The 21,992-nt window shown below is 43.0% G+C and overlaps 1 protein-coding gene across 7 annotated transcripts in view; it reads left to right on the top strand.

Moving 5' to 3' along the window:
* The window catches only part of zmiz1a (zinc finger, MIZ-type containing 1a), a 103,618-nt gene that overhangs the window by 1,201 nt on the left and 80,425 nt on the right, over positions 1 to 21,992 (top strand). The window lies entirely within an intron of this gene.

Here is a 21,992-nt window from a genome sequence, read left to right as displayed (position 1 = left end):
CCCCCACGCACACACACACACACACACACACACACATTTCAGTACAAATTATTCTATATCCATGGTTTGCTTGCTTGTCTGAATCCCTGATAGAGACCAGCAGTACCACATTTGTAAGCCCTTCTGCAGGGGAGTGTGGATGAGCTGCAAGTTTGGCGGACCCTCCCCGTAAAAATTCCTCCCATCTGGATGTGAGGCCAGCCGGGGCAGAGCGCAGCAGAGAGGGGGCTCCCATAGGGAGGAGGTAGAGAAGAAGAAGGAGGAGGAGATTGCCGCTCTTTCATTACCCTGCACCCTGCTACAGGACAGCTAAACTTTGAGAGGGGGTAAAAAAAGAGCCTTTATCCTTGTGAGTAAGTGGCTGAAGTTAAAGGGAGTGGGATTAGGAGTAAATCAGCTATCCTTTGCTGTTGTTACAGAGTTGTGGAGCTCTGTGATATCTATAAACCAACCATATCTTACTATCCTGTTATCACGGCAGTAAGATAAAAAGCGAATGTACAGTCACTACCGCAGTAAATCATTTGACACCTAAAAGCCCTATTTCCTAAGCAATCTAACAGCCTCAGCTACAAATGAAACAATACAGGTGTAACACAGTCAGTATTTATTACAGGAGTATTGCATTGGATTGCAGGTGTTCATGTTATTGTGTCCACTCCAGTCCCTGTATGTTGCCCTAAGTGAGCGTGTAAACTGGTGCACCCTCCAGTGTCTCCCTCCTTGGTAATTTAAATTGGTGATGTAATGAAATTGTTTCAGCAGCAACACTTGTCAGTCGCACCACATTAATTAGTGCTGTTTGGCTGTTTTTTTTCTCTCTTGACGAACTAAAGCAGCATGAAGTCATCTCAGCAAAGCGTGAAAAGGAAGCACGCTAATTTAGAGTGGGTTACCTGATGAATTTTGAAAGAAAGAGGGCAAGGAATTAAAGCCATCTGCAACTGTTTGTAACTTGGAAATGTGTGTGTGAGTGTGAGAGCTTTCTTTCCTTCTGTTGTCCCTCCTGGGGCCTCACTGCAACCAGCCAGCCAGGCTGTGAGACAAGACAGAAGAGTGTCTGATTCACTAAAAAGGCTGCAGGCTCCAGTGGACTCACTTTGAAATCAAATTTAGGCTGTTTGAGAAAGTGATGGGTACAAATGGAAGCATGGTCACTGAGACTGGATTGTCTGGCCCTATACGCCATAATTTGAAGGATAATAATTTGCCAAAAACTTGCCGGGAAAATAGCGAATTTGTAAACACACACAGAAAGGCAGTACATGCACTTGCCGCAAGCAACTGCAAGTAAACACGTTGAAGAAGATATGCAACAGTATGTCTGTTCTCTAAACCAAACACACAGAATGGAAGTATTGCTCATGCTATTAGCCAATATGGCTGTAAAATATTGGATATTTGTATAGGGTGGATTTTCTTTTTCTTTTTTTTTTAATCAGACTGCAACAGTTACCGTGTATCACAAACAAAGTCGGATCGGTTTCAAACACCTGCAGCTATTCTCCAAACTCTCAGGGTGATTATTCACTCAAAGCTGTACAGTAGTGCACCTTGCTTCCTAGCTTTGCACTTCTGTGAAGCGCAGAGCTAATAAGAGCTAATACTGATTAGAAGTATCTACAGGAAAGACAACAAATTACTTGTGACTGAGTAATTAGCTTTTTTGTTACTCAGCAATTTACCAAGTTTTAGCGTCGTTGCCGCCGTTGACTGTGTGTCGGCACAGCTGCAGCCTGCTGTGTGCATAAAACCTGGCGAACGCTAATCAATGTTTTGACAGCCTGACATTTCATCTAGCTGTTCATGTTTGAGGAGTGCTGGGAAATACTTGCTGCCTGTTCACTTGACATGGATTCTTAGTAGTCTTAGTGTCTCGCCATCAGCCCAAACCCACCCACTGGTGTCCCGAGCAGAAGTCAGCCTTTGTTTCTGTCTCTCCTTCTCTCTCTTTCTGTCTCACTTGTGGTTTGACTTGGCAGCACTTTTTTTCTAGACTGAGCCTTTGTTTTTAATGTGCCTATTTTGGTCTTTTAATAAGGAAAAAGTTGTGTTGCCTCAGAGCATTTTAGAGACACATTTTCAAAATAAGGGCTTAGAGGGAGTTACAACTTGAAATGTTGAGAGTGAGCTGAGGTTGTGCCCTTGTTTCAGACACTTAACTACTTCCTAAACCGTATTGTAATTCTGCCCATAAGTCTCATAAGCTCTCTTCAAGTTAAAATCTGGTAATTGAAGTGTAACTAATAAAGAGGAAATGAAGTACCCAGCAGATGCGACTCATCCTTCTGCCTGACCTTGATGACATCAGTTCGGTATAGAGAGGCCAAAGTTGGCCAACAAGAGGCGCTGGGATTAGAAAACCTCAATGCCACATGCCTGTCACCGCTGTCCTTCGAGCTGCAAACCTTGCACTGTGGTTTGGTTTGTGGTTGGTTGGTTCAAACTCCTGAGGTGGCTGAGAAAGTCGAGAAGCATTGGGGGGGGACAATATTTGGTGGCCAACTGTTGTGATGCTGAGTTGTTTTCAGGAGTGTGAAGCAGGGCGGTGCTGTTAAGGAATGTTTGCACTCAACAAAACCCTTCCTTGAATCAATATTTTAGAAAAGGTATATTCCGCCTGTCACAAGGCAAGTTATTTGTATTAAACCAGTTTAATGGGATTGAGCATTAAAGGTATTATTTGCTGTGTATAAGTCAGTTGTGGCAAAACACCTTCAACCTTGAGCTCTCCCAACATCAGGGAGGCGCAGTCCTCCTAAGTGCTTTTTTTTTTCTGAGACAAGAGAGTGAAACAGAGTACAGAGAGGGAGAAAGTGAAGAGAGAAGTTGCTGGCCCGTCCCTGTCACCGCCTCATGCATGTTTGATTTGATGTTCTGTGAGAAACGAGTGCAGGGGACGTCACAATGGCTGTGTCTCTTTCCCATCCGTCGAGAGGATGGGGCCCTTGAATCATAAATGACATCCGGCCTCACCGGGAACAATATGAGAGTTGGAGGCCGCACAGGAGGAACAAAATGTTCCCTCTATCTATCTATCCATCCATTTGCCCACTACTTCTGCCTGCACTCAAGACTTCTCACCATCGCAAGCAATTACCCTCACTTTTATTTATTTATTTATTTATTTATTTTTTGCTGATGAAATCCTCACAGTGTCTGGCTCAGCTCTGTGTTGTTAAGGCAGAGAGAGAAAGTGGTAGCGATAGAGAAGAAAAGAGATAGTTTGTGTCTGAGTGAGTGGCGTTAGCGTGTGTCTGTTTGGCTTGTAAATCCTGTTTAAGCTAAACAAACTCATTGTCCTCATCCTCCAACTGTGCGCACTGTGTGTATGTTGTGTGTGTGCTTTCCCCCCCCCCCCTTCCCTCCTTTCTCCTCGTCTCTCTCTGCCTCTCCTTTTGAGTTGTAAGTACAGCCACTAATTAGTCCCCTCTCCCTCTTCATGCTGGGTCAGTGGGTTTACGGTTTCAGCACTGATCTGCTGTGTTTGCCTTGTCTCTCCTGATACCGGAGCATGCCTGCCAGCCAGCGCAGACTACAGCCTCCTCCGAGAGGTCTTTACACCTTATACAGTGTCCCACATGGGTTCATTTGCCAGACAGCCACTCTGGACTGTACTTGAGCTCGGGCTTGCTCTCATGCAGCTTGCCCAGCACTTGAGTTCATGCCAGCTATCAGACGGACCAGTGCAGCAACGAGCTGTACCTGCTGGGTTGAGTCAGTAAGTCAAAACCTGTTGTGTTTTGGTAAAACATCAGTGCATTTTGATTTCGAAGGATTGCAGATAATGTGAATACATTTTACATACCCACTACACAGTGTGTAGTTTAAAGCCTACAATATATACATTTTTCTAAAGATAATACGCCACATGCTATGTTTGTAATATCATTTGTGCTATAAACAGTCTCTTGTCTAGACGGCACTGTTGTCTCTCAAAGTGTGCGGTGATGTTGATTTTCTAGTGGAGATTGCGTGGGAGATGGAGAGTGATGGTAGAGATTCTCTGAAGGCGGTCGAATTGTCTCCAACACGGCCTCCAGGGAAACATAATTTCTTGTTTTCTGACAAAGTAAATTAAGTAGGACTTTACTAATGCAAAGGGACAGCATTTATTCTTCGCCCGCGATGTCAGCTATGAGGCAAAGAGGGAGCTGTGCAACGTCTGCTGTCACATGACACTAATTCTTACACACGCATGGAGTGCAAATCCTAAAATGTGGTGGATATTGAAGAGTAGCTTTCATTTGTCTTTGCAGAGTATAATAAAAAGGTATTTTTTTGTGAATGAGAATTCAATTTTAAGGCAGGGGGAAGGCTGTACGCTATATATTGATTTTGAAGTTGAACTTTTGGTACATCAATGAAGCAAGTTGTTTTTGTTACGGAGAGCCTCTGAAATCCGATTGGAATATAATCTTGAGCTCTACAGCCGCTGCCTGCTCAGGACAGAAAAGGTCTGTTACTGTGGGCAGTGTGTTTGCCTACTTGGTGCCGTCCCCTTGGTTTTGACACTGGGCAGTTGAACCAAGCGCTTTTTCCAGGGTTCTAAGGACTGACATCCCTTTCATTTTCCCGCCTGGGCGGCTTAGATAAAGGGGCACGTTTTAAACCTCTGTGTGGAAACACCAACTGTAAAGAGAGACAGGCTGGTGGGTCAGGGCCGAGATACAGCATTAACTTGACAGAGGGGGAAGGCAGGCAGGCCTGCGATAAAGAGTGAAACAAATAAACGAGTTGACTTTATTAAACAGTGATCTCAGCACTCTATAATATTGGGTAGAAAGTACTATAACTGGCTGCAGACCTGACTCTGCAACTATTACAAACATTATCTGCAATCGCACTGCAGATAACCCATCTCCCTCATTTATCCCCTGGTCTATTACAGGGGCAATGTGTTTCACCACTTTTTTTCTAATCTCCCTCTGTTACAAGTACGTCCTCCCAGCAAACCCAAGCCACGCTGGAAGCCGTCGTTTATCATATCAGTAATGAGACCAGGCTAATCGGGTGTATTCCGGAGACAGCAATGATACACTGCTTGGAGCTTGCCAGGATCAGCCTCTAAACAATGTTTATCATTGTCTCCCAGGGCTCTTTAATTATCTGGCAAACATTATTGACAAAACAGCAAGGGACCCTGTGTTTTATGATTTTTAAAGGATGCTGGGTTGCTATTTGCAAATTTGTGCATTTAAGAGGAAAAAAATCGAAGATAGTTTTTGATTTTACATTCTTGAGATTGTGTTTGGATCATTACATACATTTCTAAGTATTTATAATTAACACATACTTTTACTTTAACTTAATTGATTTATTAAAGGCATCCTTTACATTTTCTTTGCAAATGACCAAACTATGAGAGATGAGTAAGAAACACAAAGTGAGGGAGAGGAAGTGGATTTTACCAGACCTGAATCTGATAGGGATGGCCTGTACAGAAAATATGTCTAACTTGCTCCTACATTTTTTGTTGAATCATGCTGAATCACTTTTATCCAGACTAAAAATATCTCATCACCTATGTGATGGATTGCTCTGAAATTGCGAGCAGACATTCATGGTTCCCAGATGATGAATCCGAATGACTTTTCTTCTAGAGTCACCATCAGGTTGGCCTTTTTGGCTTTGACTGAATTGCTGGTTTTGATGTACTGGTTTTGAAGTATTCCCCTCGGCTGCCGCTGAAGCTGTGATACCCATTAGCAGCACCTGTGAGTTTATCAAGTGACAGCTAAAACGCTAAAGGTGGAGCAGTACATCCTGTATGTCCCTTACCGGCTAACGTATTTTAAGATGGCGCATGACTATGGAGAGTCTACCCCAGTTCAAGTTTGTGAAGGGCAATACGTATTTTGAAAATGAACAACTACAAAAGTTACATACTTTAAACATGATATCTCGACATTAGCATTGTCATTGCAAGCATGTTAGCATGTAGATATTAGCATTGAGCTCAAAGCACCGCCTCACAGTGCTGCCATCATGGCTGGGCATCGTAGCCTATACCTCAATCGGTTTTATACTTTTAACACTCAATGGGAAAGTTTATTTTGAACTACTCACATCTTACATTACTCATTTTAGTGACCTCTAACCCTAACCCTTAGGTTAAGTAATACATCCAGTGGAAATAAGTGATGAACTTTATTAAGAGCTCCTCTGTGTCTGCTCCTATCACAACAACTACCCATAACTGCAGTTATTACACCTTAGTTTTACAGCCATCCTGTAACCTTCACTCGGCTCCCCGGGGGGAGCTGAGTGGACGCTGAATGGCATGTGTTGACATTGTTAAAGATACACGTGAGGATATCACACGTTTCATGTCTGACTCATATATTTGGAGAAGGGGGGGGTGGGGGGTTGCCATACCAAAACCCGATCGACAACATATTGAGGCTTTTGCTTAATATGTTTGGCTACATTCTGAATATATAAAGAAATGCTGGTTAGTGATGGTCAACAACAACAACAGCAGCAGCAGCAACAGACAGGCATGGCTGTAAGATATTCATTAGGGCCAAACAGTGTTTTACCTACCCCACACTTTTACACACTTTTACAGACACACACACACACACCCACACACCCTCTTCTCCTTGTCATGTGTCTGTAGCCACGTCTCCCAGGATATCCACATGATTGTATAACAAACGAGGAGGTGTGTCTTATTGATGGTTGCATGAAATCACCTTTGCTGTGCTGTGTGTTTGTTTGTGTGTGTGTGTGTGTGTGTGTGTGTGTGTGTGTGTGTGTGTGAGAGAGCAATAGAGAGGGAGGTGGGGGTAGTAGCAGTAGTGGTGGCTTGGGGTGAGGTCCTGCCCTGATTTTCTCTGGAATTCCTTTGTTTTTGGAAGCCAGAAAGGGGAAACTGAATCTGCGTAGCCCGAGGGTCTCTGCTCCTTGAGAATTCTCCGCACACGTCTCTCTGCTGCCAGCTCTGATGGTTTTAGGGGTGGCTCTGTTTTCAAACAGAGGACAGCCAAGGTGTTTTTCACCCTCCAGAAAAAAAAGTAGTACTGCACCAGTTAAAGCGTCTCAGACCTGGAGGGACTGATGCTACTCAAACATAAATTTGCTCCCTACTTCAGGGCTACGGAAATAAAAATCAAATGTCGATCCTGTCACTCAGGGCACAAAAGATACCCTCCAATAATTATGGATCGCACACTCAAAAATGATGGATCTTAATTCAAAAAGTGATAATAATGAAATGTGTGGTGCAACAATTTCCGTATGTTTTCCATTTTTAATGATCTTCCTTTGCAGATTAATAAGCGTTTTTAATAGTGTTTCATGGCCACCGGAAGGGCCAAGGCTACTGTAAAAATGTTGTCAGCTGCTCCCGCAAGCGGAAAAATTCACTTCCCATTCATGGCTCATTAAGTCTGATAAACCTTGGGTAATGGTGTTAAAATTGTACAAAGGTATGGCCGTTTACTCAGTGCCACTTGTTTTCTGCGACCAGATCCTTATCTGGGGGACTGTCACTTTAAGCAACTAACTTCCACAAAGCAGAGCTTTTCCCTCTCGTTTGAAGGGGGCTCGTGTTGTGCGAGAGGGGAATTGAATAGGCTTGTTGCCTGCCTCTATTGAGCCAGCCTCATTTTTCGCTGTCCCCTGGAACAGGCGGGAGTAGGGGCTCAAGAAAAGGGAGGTGGCAGAGGAAAGGGGAACTGGAGAAGGGCTAGAAGGTCTTGTCACGTGAGCAATGATAGTGTTCGTACTGGTCCCTTTCAGGCTGTCACAGTAAATCTGTTTGACTTGTCACTTTGTAAATCATTACGAAGGCTAAAAGCCTCTCTATTGGATTGTGGTGGAAGGGGGGAGGCGGCAGGTTTCCTTTGTGCCTTCTTGACGATGATGATAATCAAGTTTGTTTCTGGCCATCCTGCTGTGAGGCTATAATTAGCTCCTTTCTTCTCATCTCCTTTTTTTTTTTTTGCGTGTTGCTCCTCAAAGCAAAAGTAGAGTGGGAGAGTCATTGTGTGGAGGTCACGTCGAGTTTTGTGTAGAGGCATCAATGGCGTCTGAACACTCTCTTCTTTAGTTATATCAGCCTTTTTACTGTAGGTTCAGACAAGGGGCGTGTGTGTTTTTCATGCTGAAGTTTGTTATTCAGTGTGCGACTGCCTTCCCGCCAGTGATGCTGAACCGATTTAAATAAACAAACTAATGATGATAAAGTGCATGTAAGGTCTCGTGTTCCTCCCCCAGGTCAGTCAGGGAGGGAGTCACAGCTCGAGGTATGTCTAAACTTGTAGTGTCTCTTTCTGACCAAACTGGTTGCTGTCTGACAGAAACATGACAAAGTAGATCTCATCCCACCGATTAAGTCTGTGTGGCGTGACGTCTGATTTCCCAGGGCAAACTCTGCTCCTGTCTCTCCCCTCCCTCCGTTTTTCCTCTTTTTTTCTCCTATCCTTTTTTACGCCATCCTTATTCTCCTCTGTGCCCACCCCATTCCCTCCATTTTTTTTGCTTTCCCTCCCCCCTCTTCTTTGGTGTGTGTGCCAGCAGCACTCATGCCTGGAACAGAGCGCCAGGGCAGACATCTGTCACACTGTGTCCCTGATCTGATCTGTGGCTCGAAGCATCGGGGTCATGAAGAGTAGCAGCCGCCCGTCCAGATATCGTGGGAGACAATCTGAGAACTCTGTCTCTGTGATTTGGTCTTTCGATGTCTCTATGTTTCTCTGTCTCTCATTAAAATTCACATTGCACACAGCCCCACACACACACCAGGGTATTAAGCTGTTGTCTCTATGTGGAGCGTCTGTCGTTTGGACTGTGTGAGTCAAGCGGGCTGGCAGTGTCCCATGTCTTCCCGATGAAGCTTTTTCTCAGACTCGCAGGTGCAAAGAGCAGAGCGAAACGTCAGTTTTATCAGGCTGTTCGTCAGCTGCGATGATGCACATTTGATCTGAAAGGAGGATTTTGACAGTTAAACTGGATCTTGGTGCCTGGGGCAGCACCATTAATGACAAAACCAATGACAGAATGAATAAAAGGGTGTTAATTGCGGCTGTTCAGTTGTGTTTGAGAGGGTGTAACTGTGGATTGACATACCCAGTGTCTGCCAAATTTGATACTTCACATACCGTCTTGAGAGATTAATGGCTGTGTATTAATTCTACTCAGTGTTTTGACATTTATTGGTGTTGCAGTTTTTTCCTCAAAACAGTTGAGTTCATGCCAAGTGACAAGATTTGTAAATGCTCAGCTCAGATGTTCATGGGAAAATGGAAAATGTGTTTGCACGTTGTATCCGGTTACTCACCTGCACTGTATTTACTGTACATTTACCATACATCCATCAGATGGATTTCTAACCTTCTAGGCAGCCATTTGGCTTTGTTCTTTTACTAAATAATTGACTTTAACGTGCAGGGACTTGAACTTGAATGAGATAGCTTTTCTATTACACCACATACAGTATTCTGTTGCCCTTAAGTTATGTTAACTGAACATAGTGATGCGGTTGATGCAGTGTAAAAACTCCTCCTGCGGCTGTATTTAAAGATGCTACCACATCTGAGACCTGAGAGCAACCTTTGTAAAGCAAGAAACTACTAATTGCACATGCTCCTTTTCACATCCATGTTTACTCACTTGCCATTCTGATTTGATTTTCTGACAACGCAGCTTGTCAGTGCAAAGCTTTCCAGCATTTGACTGTCAGCTCTCAGATGTTGGAGAGTTTTGAAAATGGTTGTAGAGAAACATGATATTCAAGTTAATTTGATGGGCAGCAAAGGCTGTCTGAAAAGCAGAGAAAGGACATCTGAAAGGAAACTGCTTTACATTTCTGGTGTATTAAAAAAATGGTTTGTGATAATAAAGTGCCCATATTAGGAAAAAAAACACTTTTTTTCTGGGATTTGGGGTAATTTGTGTCTCTGGTGGTTCCACACGCATTAAAACTTAAAAAATATCCATGCTGTTTTGAGTGTGATACAAAAAGATCTCCGTGGCTTTCCATGTAACTAGCCAAGACGAGGGGGCTAACCGTAGCATGTTAGTGCTATCATTGCTACGGTTAGCCACCTCGTCTCGGCTAGTAGCTTGTGCGACTTCCAGCAAAGATAGTAAAGAAGTGAGATCTCTCACTCTTTACCTAAAACAGAGACCTAAACACAGAGTGGAAAAAGGATGTGCAGTACAACAAAAATACGGTGTTTTTTGAAAATGAAACCATGCAAACCCATTCTAGTACAACCTCAAAATACAAGAATGAACGTGAAAATGAGCATAATATGGGCACTTTAAGGGGCTCAACATGCAAAACCACTAGCCTGATAATCCGACTATTCGCTATTTGTCTGTCTGTGGCAAAGGACGATGACAACCCCATTCCTAATACAAAGCTTTGATCTGGTAAATGAGCCTTTGGAAAAAAGGTCAGCGATTCAGATGTCTTTAATCATGCTACGGAACTATTGGGTATGGTCCTTCATGATAAAGCAGTGGACCCATTTGATTAACTCAAAGCCTCATTCATACTTCTGAATCTGAAGCTGCTTTGATTCAGCTCATCTCATGTGAGTCAGCAGAGTCGCAAAAGTAAATGGCTAGCACGTGTGACGAGCAGATAAGTCCCCTTTCAAAAGAAATACCTTTAACATCTTGTTTATTTAGAATAAATCCCTGAGATGGAAATCAAGCCCAGATTGGATACATGGCAGACACGGCTGTTATCTTTTGAAAGATAATTGACCTGTGACACTTAGTTGGCATAGTTGGCACTTAGTTAGATGTTCCCATAATATACTTTATGGGTTTATATACTGTACATATTCGTTGTAAAGAAAGTGTTCCCCTTCAGTGGCACTGCGGCACTGCAAACATTCGAAAACAATGTACACTTTCGAGCCATTAAAAAACCCTGCAAATTTTAGAAAACATTCACTAAGCAAATATTGCTTGCTGTGTGCTTTAGTTGTTCATTTGTTCATTAGTCTGTTCATTTAAAGTACCACAACCAGGGCTCACAGTTTGCTTAATGTATAAATCACTCTTTAATAGGTCTGTGCTCAATAATGCCCATTCACCTTGATATCTTTTTTGGTCATAACGTATCTCATAACGGTACAACATAATGGTAGCGGCATGTCTCTAGGGATGACTGACGGTCTGTCACTTTGGCCAGACTGAAAAATGTCAACAACTACCAGATGAATTGGCCTGCAATTTGAATTGAAGTGCAATAACTTTGGTGATCGCCATCATCAGGTCATCATCAAATGAAGTCTTATTCTTTGGTCTGGTACCAAATATCTGTACAAGTAATGAGATTCTGATTCTAAGTAGCACATGTTGACCTGCTGACATGCTAAAATAAGATGGTATACATGGTAAACAATAGCTTATACCTCTCTCACTCTTTTAAACCAGAAGAATCCTATTAAGTGTATTCTCTGTGCGCCTGTAATGCAGCAGCCAGGAAAAAGTGTTTTATACTGATGACAGGCAAGGTCGGGCCAGTGAAACAGGACAGTGCGAGTGTGGGTGTGGGTGTGGTGAGGGCTGGCAAAAGGAGGAAGGGAGGTAGAGAAAGTGAAAGAGGGCCACTGCAGCTCTCCTTGTGTATCACCCGCTACTCCGCTGCAGCTACAAATCAAACAGAACGAGTCGCTGCTGGCACTGTGCCATGACACTGATCACTGGCACAACGAACACTGTCAAAACCATCTTGATGTGTAATTACGAACACTCTATCATTTCTGCTATCACTTAGCTGCCGTGCTCATGTAGTCTAGTGTGCGCATGATGTGCATGCGGTATCTTAGGCTGTGGGATTGTCGGAGAAGATAATGCAGTAACATAAGTACATTTTACACAAAGTTACTCCAGCTGGGTGGCGGACTTTGAGATAGAAGGATCTTGGCTGATCCCTTAAAGTCAGTCCAAAGCAGTAAACTCTAGCTGACTCTGGTGTGTGTGTGCGTGCATCTTTACGTGCACATGCAGCACTGTCTGTAACCTTGTGGTTGTTTTTAAAGGGTAACATCAGTGTTAAGGCTCTGTGAGTGTCGCCGATGCACAACACGTCCTGTATGACATTGACCATGCAGGCCTTGCAGCTTCACAGAGCAGGGTGAGCCAGATAGATAGATCGAGCTTTTTACAGCTCTGCATATGCGTATATGGCAAAGAGAGAAAAACAAGTAAAGACGCTGGTTGGCAGGCTCCCCCCCCCCCCAATTTAAACATTTAGAATTTTACTATTAACCCTCATCACTAACAAGAAGACCTCAGCTGAAATGCCTACTTTTACACTTACGCCGTGAACAATTTTGCAATTTGTGCTGTTATTATCCTAATTTACACAAGCGGAAATGAGAGGAAGGGAGAGTCAATGTGTGACCTCTGATTAAGTGGGATGTTTGAATGTGGGCCCTCCACCTTCAAGAGAGATTTGATACTTGAGCGGTTGAAGTGTTTTTGATGGAAACTCCATTAATGATTGATAACAGGAGGAGAGTGGTTAAAAATCTCCCTGCTCCAGCACCATCAATTATTAAAAACCTCTCTCCTAGCAATTTGGTGGCACATAAAATATCAGTCACCATCTTGAGTTGATAATATCTGTCAAAGGAATTAGGGCTTTGTATTGATTTCTTAAAGCTCTCCTTATCCAGGGCTTGTATGTTGTGCATTTTAAAGACGATGCTTGCAACAGATTGCGACAATTAGCATCAGCGTGTTGTCTGTTATCTGTTCTCATCAAAGCAAAGTGTTTCACGACTTCTAAGACATAAATTATAAAATTCTCATTGATATATCATAGGTTTATGTTTTATTAATCGTATTAAAATATGTCTAGAACATAAATAGCTTGGCTCAGTTTAGCCATTAGGTTAGATAGACATTTGTTGCATTGATGCAGCACAGACAACTGCAACACACTAATGTATACTGTCATACTAAATAAGGTTCATATAGCCTTTAACAGTTCATCTTCTCTGCAGCCAAAGGCACAGCTGGTTTTACACTAAAATGTTCCTGCGCTCCTACATTTATCTTGAGATGGTGCTGTGCCACACAATATCTAATTTAATAGTTGGAAGGATTCAGCCCGTCACACACACACACACACACACACACACACACACACACACACACACACGGCACATGTCGAGTATGATGTTGAGGGACTGCGCGGATGTTTGAAGTGATGCTGGAGATTCGTGTCAGCCAGAGTATGAGTGCGTGTCAGTGCAGCAGTAGAAGTTCTCCGGAGCTTAGTGCTGATTCGAGCTGCATCGAGACGAGCTGACAGGCCAGCAGGCTTCTCTGTGTCATCGCCAAGGTTCCCATCAGCCTTTGCAGAGGGAATTCTCTCTTCCACACAAGAGAACTGATTAAGTCTTTATACGGCATGTGGCGTGCGGTCACTGTGCTCAATGTGCTCCAAGGCTGCTTCAAGACACACAAGAGTAGATGTTTTCATGACACTTCAATTGGTTGTAGAGCCTTTCTGAGGGTAATGATTATTGGAGCCACTTCCATTTGGCAATGCTGCTCTATTTTTTGCGTCATCTGAGTGACACCTTCATTAACTGGTGTCAATATTCTAGTTATTCATTAACTACAAATGGAGTCCTGCAGCACTGTGTGTGCATTTTTTCCGTTCCTCAGTCTCGAGATGAGCTGAGAAAAAATGCTCCGGGAGATATGAAATGTATATCAAGATGAAAGGATGTAAAGACAGAGATGAACGGTGACAGTAATGAAAAGAAACTACATGAAAGTGATGGCTGTTCTTATCTGCACCATGATCGACAAGTCGTGTCATAGCAGCGAGGCAAACGCGTGCTGCCCATCTTGTGTCAACAGCCTGTGTGTTTACATAAGCTGTTTCCCGTCGGCCACGGCTTCTGTCCTGAGAGCATCGGGAGCCGCGGTGCTGAGGCGGTGTGATTGGATCTACAGATGGAGATTAATGCCAACAAAGGTAATAGCACAAGGGCATACATCACAAAGAAGAGGCTGGAAGCACTGTGCTTGACCTTTTTGAATGGTGATAATGATGCTGGAGTCAGATACCCTCCTACTGGGGAAACGCTGTCATGAATGCAAAATGTGTGTGTTTGCAGGGGTTTAAAAGATGGGGCGGTCAACCCTGGAGTGCATTTAGATGAAAGTGTAAGCATGTGTGACGCTGTCAGAACATTACATGCTACGAAATGATTAAATGCCTGGCGCTCAGGCTCTTTCTTTAAGTGGGAACTGAAACCTGTTTGTCTGTTTGTCTGTCTCCCTGTCCGTCTTTGCACCGCAGAGCATCAGCAGGGTTATTAGAAGAGTCCCATGGCTGCCACTGATAAGGCCTGTATGGGTGCTGCCACTGACAGCGCAGCCTGCTTGTGTGTCAAACACAAGTGGCCTGGCTGGGGGATTACTGCCTACTGCCATTTCTGCTGATGCCTTTCTTTATGTTATCCTCTCCAGTCAGATGTGCTGCATTTGAATAACTTGGCTGATGTTTTAGAAATGGAACTCTTCGAAATTTCCACCTGAATACAAATGAAGGCGCACGGACAAAACGTTCTCTCTCTCTCTCTCTCTCTCTCTCTCTCTCTCTCTCTCTCTCTCTCTCTCTCTCTCTCTCTCTCTCTCTCTCTCTCTCTCTCTCTCTCTCTCTCTCTCTCTCTCTCTCGCGCGCACACACACACGTGCATACTCATACTCAATAGGGCTTTAAATCACACTCTTTCACGTCACAATATTATGATACAATATTTACAACGGGTGTGATGAGACAAACAGTTCACGAGAGGAGACGAGACACGAGATTAGATTCACAAGATTTTAATACTATTTTACAAAAAACCTCAATGAAGAAATAAGAAAAATAGTCCTTTATAGAGCAAGAGAGTCTCTTCACTCAGAGAACCAAGGTTACAACATAACTAAGCGTTTTCTGGCAGTAATTGAGACCATTGAGACCAAATGTTTTGTACTTGAATTTGTTGTAGTACAGTAGATAGAGAGAAATAAAGCTTATTTTACTATTGTTTCACATTGTTTACGTTCTAAAGCACAAATAAATTACCATCAAACACTCAACAGATGATTTTTGTGAAGACAGGTGCTATTATCTCCTCTGCATTTCGTTAATTGCAGCATTTAACAAGTCCTGTGTTGAGTCCCGGATGAGTGTGTGTCTCGGCCAAGATGGGGGGGGGGGGGGGGGGGGGGGGGGGGGGGGGGGGGGGGGGGGGGGGCGGTACTCTTTAACGTTTTAACAATTGGTTTTGCAGGCAGCTTTTTTCCTCTGCTATCGCTCTGCAAAAGTAAACTCAGAGTCAACTTTGGAGAATGGCTGGGGAGGTTTCTATGTTAACCTAAAGGCTGATGCTCTGCACTTGTGTGCTGATATCGCGAGGCATTTTTTGACCTTGACAAGAAATCTCATCCCTTTTATTCTCGTGGTGACAAGAAGATTTTGTCACACCTCTAATATTTTCCGATATATAACAAAATCTGCTACAAATTCAACTCAGAGGCCTGCGACCAATACAGTTCAGTACATAAGACCATTTATCATGAGTTACATTTATATATATTTTAAAAAAGCAACTAAAATCTTATCAATATTAAACAATGTCATTACTAAGCTCTTTAAAAGACATTTAAAAAAACAACTGCTTTTTAATAAAAAAGAAAAACTATGTGGGTATTTCAAAATAAAGGCGCATCTTAAAGATCATTAAATGTACGGATATTTTCACATGGCACACATTTAGACCCTCTCAGTTTGTTAACCTCCATGTCTCCTTTTCTTTCCTCCTGCTAGTGGCCACAACTGGTTATTTACATCCTTTATCACTTACTGGGAGGAGTGATGCTGATGGGTTAGGAGGCTCACTAATCCACTCTGCCACTGTCATTAGAGAGAAGCAAACAGACTATTACCACGACCTCCTCCTCTTTCTGCTCGTCATAAGCCTGCTTGAACCACACACACACACACACACACACACACACACACACACACACACACACACACACACACACACAGCTGTGATGGAGAGTGCCTCTTGTTTCTTTAGCGCTACTGAGTGGAGCCCAGCTTTGGTAATTGATCCTGTTTGGTACATGGGGAGTGAGAGAGAGAGAGAGGGGGAGGCCCTAAGTGTTGTCAGTTTGCTGCATTAATTTTTCAACCGTGGCCAGTGAGGCTGGAGAGACGGAGGAGGGGCCCACCGCAGAGCTCGCTCTGAGTAACCATGCTGTACCTTATGCTGCTTTGTCTGCCGATACTTAGGTTGCTGCTTATTGGTACTCATTCTAAAATAAGTCCCTATCTGTGAGTCTCAATTATGATTCAACTGATTCGTCTACTTAGTCCCGGCCTCCTGCTGATGACATATTTGTTTATTTTCGTCTCGTCTTCTGCCGCTCTAAAATAGCCTTCTGGTGGTTGTGTGACTTGTGCCTCTTTGTCTGGGTGTTTGTGCCTTCTCATGGCGTACAGTATGTGCGGCTGATGATAGACAGACCTCACTCTGTGCTTTTTGATCCCAGCTCTGGGCTCTGGTCGCCAACACACTGATGATGTCACCATGCCAGCCTAGAAGGAGGACTGAGCTGAAAGGAAGCATGAAGACTCTGGTGGCTATAAGCTGTATTAGAAATTGCTATTATTACTTATGTGTTCTTCCCTGTTCACCCCCGTGTTCTGTGTCAAAATACTCCCGTCCTATAATTACTGCCAATATTCTCACAATGCCGGTCAGCAGTGGGAAAGGATACGGCTGATTTCTGTGTCCGTCAGAGCCACGTTAGCAAACACTTCCATGATTCATTAAGAGGCAGTCACAGAGGACGTCACTGTTGAGATTTGTTGCAGATATTAGTCATAATTCCTTGCTTTTATTAATACGTCCGACACAATTTGTGTGTGACACATTTCATCTAGCTTCTTTAACACTTGTATGATACTGGGAGATGTAAAGTAGCCACATAGCACAGCTCACAGCTCCTCACTGATGTCATGTGAAGTATCAAATAAGGGCGGGAATCGATTCGTACCTCACGATCCGGCTCAATTCCGATTAGGAGGTCAACGATTGGATTCTAAACTAATTATTGAGGCATCTCGATGCAACATTTTTTAAATCTGAGTTTGTGGATCTTGACATACAGTATTTGTCACACCTAAGTTTTAATGAAATGTTTTGTCTACTGAGGTTTTTATTTTGCCTAAACTCTTAAGTTGTTGTCCATTATTCCATCCTCTTGTAGTCACTCTGTTTTCTGACTTTTAAATAAAAATCAACACATTTGAAATAAAAATTAAATATGAACTTATAAGAGTTGAGCATTGAATCATTTTAAAGGGAATCGCGATGTATCTAAAAATCGATTATTTTTCCCACCCCTAGTATCTAAAAATGCTTTGAGATGATGCACTACGTAAAGCGTGTCACTGTGAGAGAGGACTGCCTCGAGGCTATGCAGGAGTTCAAGTCATGATCACTGGAGTTCCAGCACCAACAGCACAGGAAGCCCCTAAGTACTAAGTAGTCAGGATGAGTCACATGCAGAGGACAGATTATTAACCTTTAACTTCCCTTTTCTTGGAAAACACCACTCTTTATCCTATTTTGATCCAAGAGATAACTTTAAGACAAAGTCCACACTGGTGTGGATAGGTCTAAAGATTTGTCTCAAAAGCTTTCTGTCCACAGCACATACTGAAATACAATAAGTGTGTCAGCTGCATTGGAATAAAACTGGTCAGAATCAATGTAAATTAAATAGACCTGTATTGTGTGATTGGCTATATTTCCTTTACAATGCTAAGACATATCCAATGTACGCCATTTTATGTGAAGGCCACTTGGTTATCCATATAACAAAGGTGCTCTTTATAAATCACAGATTTGCTTATCCACACCACAACAAAAGGTCATGCATGTTTAAATAAACACTTTCAAATAATTTTTTATGTGGCAAGAAAGCTCCCTTTGTGTAAATGAAACGGAAGTGTGTCCATCATTGTGAACTTGGGCTACAACACAAGACATCCATAGAAAAGACAAGACTTCTACAGAAAATGATAAGTAATGATACTGTAGCCTAATATCACACAGCTTATTCTGTGATCTCTAATCACAGAATAGGTTTTGTGTGTATTTTACCCTCTAACCACATTAAACCTCAACGTGACATCATGCCCAACACTATAAAAGGCAGGGCCGGGCCAGATGAACTGTGTGATTTACAGCCTGTGTCAGGTCACACAGGTGAGAGTCCTTTCTTTACCTCACTCTGTTTTGTCCGATCCAAACAGGTGTGTTTTCTCTCTCAAGTCTGATTCCTCTCCACCACCCGCCAGTTTAGCTAGCCAGGACAGGCCTTCTTCCACTCAACAACCATGATTGCATTCTTGAGCTATTCCACCCCCTCCTTCAGAACAAGAGCCCGCCGATCTCTCTCCCTTTCAAGTAGAGGCTGCTGGCCGCGTTTCCCCTTTGAAGATGTAATCTTGAAAAACACAGCGACATCTCCGGGATTATCTTAAATATCTTCAGTATGTCAACAGCCTAGCCCTGTTGCTGTTGAGGGTTGTTGAGCAGCGCTGGCTGTTTAAGGGGTTCGCTGTGATGACAGCCAAGGAAAATGCCTCATCGCAGAGGTAATCACAGGGTCAACTCCAGTGACTCCATTCAGGGCCAAACTCCCACTGTTAAAACCGGATGATAACAGACACAATGAAATGATGTATTTCCCCATGCGGCAATGCTGTGTTTACAATTGAAGCTAATAGCAGGCAGTGGAGCACTCAATAACAGATGGTGCTGGTAGGTGAGGTTCATTTATGTCACGGCATCATTCAAAATGTTATGAAAATTCAAACAGTGCAACATCTTAACTAAGCATACACATCAAAATGAGAAGCATTGTTGAGCAGTCACAAGAGGGAGAGTTACATACACCAAATTAGAGGCACATAAGTGGGCGCTCCTTGAAAAGGATCTTGACTTTGTAATCATATCAGATGTTATCGGGAGGAGATTTTAGGAAGGGTAAGTGCTTGGAAACTAAATCAGAGAGAAGCTGCCGAGGGAACACGTTGTTATCATAATTACCTGCTGAGCGATGACTGCAGGACCGTTGTTGATGTTGACGCCGGGCTGCCCTCTTCTCTCGCACCGACAAGGCTGTCTTGTGTGGGCCGCTTCAACATCTCTTTGTGCTCTGTTCCTATGTGTGTTTTCATTCTTTTTTCTGTTACTCTTTTCAGCCAGGAACACACTGCAGGCCAAAACTGCAGATATTGTTTTGGTGAGATCTGGCTCGGAGATTTGTGTCGGACTTGCGTCAGAGTGTACGTGCGGGCGCTGGCGGGTGCCGGGGTTGCTCCCGGGAGCCGAGGCGAACCGGAGACCTCATCCTCTCCGTTTCAAGCAACAACCTGCTCCTGCTGTTTGTTTTTTTTTTTCTTACAAATGATCTGTTTGAAAGAAATGCGGCCCCTGCCTCCTTGCTGTTGGCATTTAAATGGGAGGAAATAACATGTGATGATATCAGAGTGTGAGAGAGTGAAGAGAGGGAGAGACCACTCAAAGAGGAGAAAGACTTGACCTGTTTGTTTTGGGAAAATGGTATTCCTCTTCTAATTTCCTCCTGATAAGTATCTGACAGCTCATAGTAAAGTGTTTTATCTTGGCTACAGGGAAATGGCTTCTCTCACTCACTGTGCCAATCGATTTGAGAGACTCTGCTTCCTTAAATTGCACTCTCTGGTCTTTAGAGTTCTTCTATTTGCATAGAGGTTATCAATTACATATATTGTATACTGCCTTTAGTGTAAAATGGGCTTTCTCCCTCTTTCCTTGCGTCCTGCTTGCTTCTCCTTCCTTTTCCAGACGCTGCTGCAAATTCTCGTCTTTCCTCTTCCAACTCACATCATTGACTGCTGTTTGCCGTGTTGGGGGGCATTGATTTTTACTGCTCTGCCTCTCTCTCTGGTTGAACACTTGATGAGTTGTGTTAAGACGCCCAGGGACAGCCCTGCCTGTTTTAAGGCGATGAGGTTGGCTTTTATAGCTCCTCTGCTTCCTCAGCCTTGGATGATAAGAGGTGTGTGTGTGTGTGTGTGTGTGTGTGTGTGTGTCTAACTGTGTTTGTGTGTGTGCGTCCGTGCGTGCGTACATGTACGTGTGTGTGTGTCTGTATAAGTTAAGCAGCCGCTTGAGACTAGGATTCCCCCCCCCCCCCCCCCCCCCCAAGGAAAACTTGGGCTTTATCATCTCCAGCATTTGAATCACTTTAAAGGCTTTGCACAGAAAATTGGTTTATCTCAGTCAATGAACAGCCACATCATCAGATACGATTATCAGGATTGAAGTGTTCAGAGAGTAATACCAAGCACGATTATGAAACAGGAGACAACTGGATCGAGCGGACAGTTGACACAGAGTTTAGATCCAAAGGTGAAAAGACTTATAGAAACCTATAACATCCCGCACACACACACACACACACACACACACACACACACACACACACACACAGTCATGGATACAGACACAAACCTCATTTAACACGATTAGTTTCTTTGAGGATTTTACTGCAGCCTCTTATATCCGGGATGAAAGAGTTCACACTTCTGACAGGAGAAAAAAGCTGGAGTCTGCAGAAGCTCGTACGAAGCGTTCAGCTCTTCACAGCAATATTCACCACATTATTAGGAGCACATTGCTTTGTGCTGTGTTGCTCTCAACATCATCTGTAGTGTGCTGCTCAAGTGGTAGCAATTTTCTTGTAGTCTTGTGTCTCTTTTGCAGTATTACAAGTGAAACTCGATTGCCGATCTCCGCTCAATTTTCTAGTGCATTTAGTTTCTCATAAACGTTTGCATTCTTTAGTGATTGCTCCCCGGCAGTTTCAGATATGCAGAAATGCACTGCCATCTCATCTTTAGCACTTGCTTTGGTTTTTGCTTTTGCTTTGGCTTTGAAGCCTGATGTTATTTTAGAGTATGAGGAAAAAATATTTTCCCAGTTTTGCTCTTAAACCAGAAATCAGTCCAACCTCTACTGTAATAAAACCAAGTTGTTGTTTTCTCAATCTCAAAGCAGCCAAACATTACTTTCTTCTGTGGTTGCTATGCTAAATATTGTCACCTTCAAAATGTATGTAATGGAATGAATGAAACCAATTGAAAATCGGTTTTAATATAACAATTGAATTTTCAGAACTTATGGCCATCTTACCAACGTGATATTATAATCTTTCTTTTAAACCCATAACCTTTACACACTCAATGCACAGACGTTTTTAAGAGGGTCCATTGGTGTGTGTTATAGCTGGGTAATATCAACCTAATAGGCTTACCTGTCAGCACTGTATGGGACGTAGACCTTGTAAATCACATTTGTCTGCGACACATGCTCGCCTCCCCGTGTATTTATGGGTTTCTCCTCCGCCCTGTCCTCTTCTTTTTGGCCTCAGTCCAAAATCAACCCCCTCTTCCCACAGTTTGTTCTTCAGTATGTTCCCTTTTTCTCATGGATTAAATGAACAAGCAGGTGTTGAGATGTATGGGGGGCCCCATTCCATCCATATGCCCCTCCTGTTTAAACCATTCATTTATTGTTCTAAATATCAATAGGAGATATTTTAGATTTAGGAAGTGAAATAATTGTTTTTCTTTTTGTAAACTTTAATGAATTAGACATTTAAATGTTTCATTAAAAATATAGCATAAACACCTTAATTGTATACTTCAGCAAAACCCTACCATGGGGAAATCCAGTGTGGCATACTATTAGCTTGATTAAATCGTATAGTTCATGTAGCTTTCTAGTATTACTGATATCAAATCTCTTATACTCTCCCATATTTTTAGTGGCTAGGTCCCATTGGCCAAAATGTCTTCAACTCTAATTAGAAGTGCCAAGATATACTGAACCTCTTGGCACATGGCCACAAGGGCAGAGGAAGCTTGTTGGTACCAGTTATAGAGA

This window comes from Etheostoma cragini, chromosome 17, assembly GCF_013103735.1.
Source record: "Etheostoma cragini isolate CJK2018 chromosome 17, CSU_Ecrag_1.0, whole genome shotgun sequence".
NCBI lineage: Eukaryota > Metazoa > Chordata > Actinopteri > Perciformes > Percidae > Etheostoma > Etheostoma cragini.
This window is presented reverse-complemented; position numbering and strand designations above follow the sequence as displayed.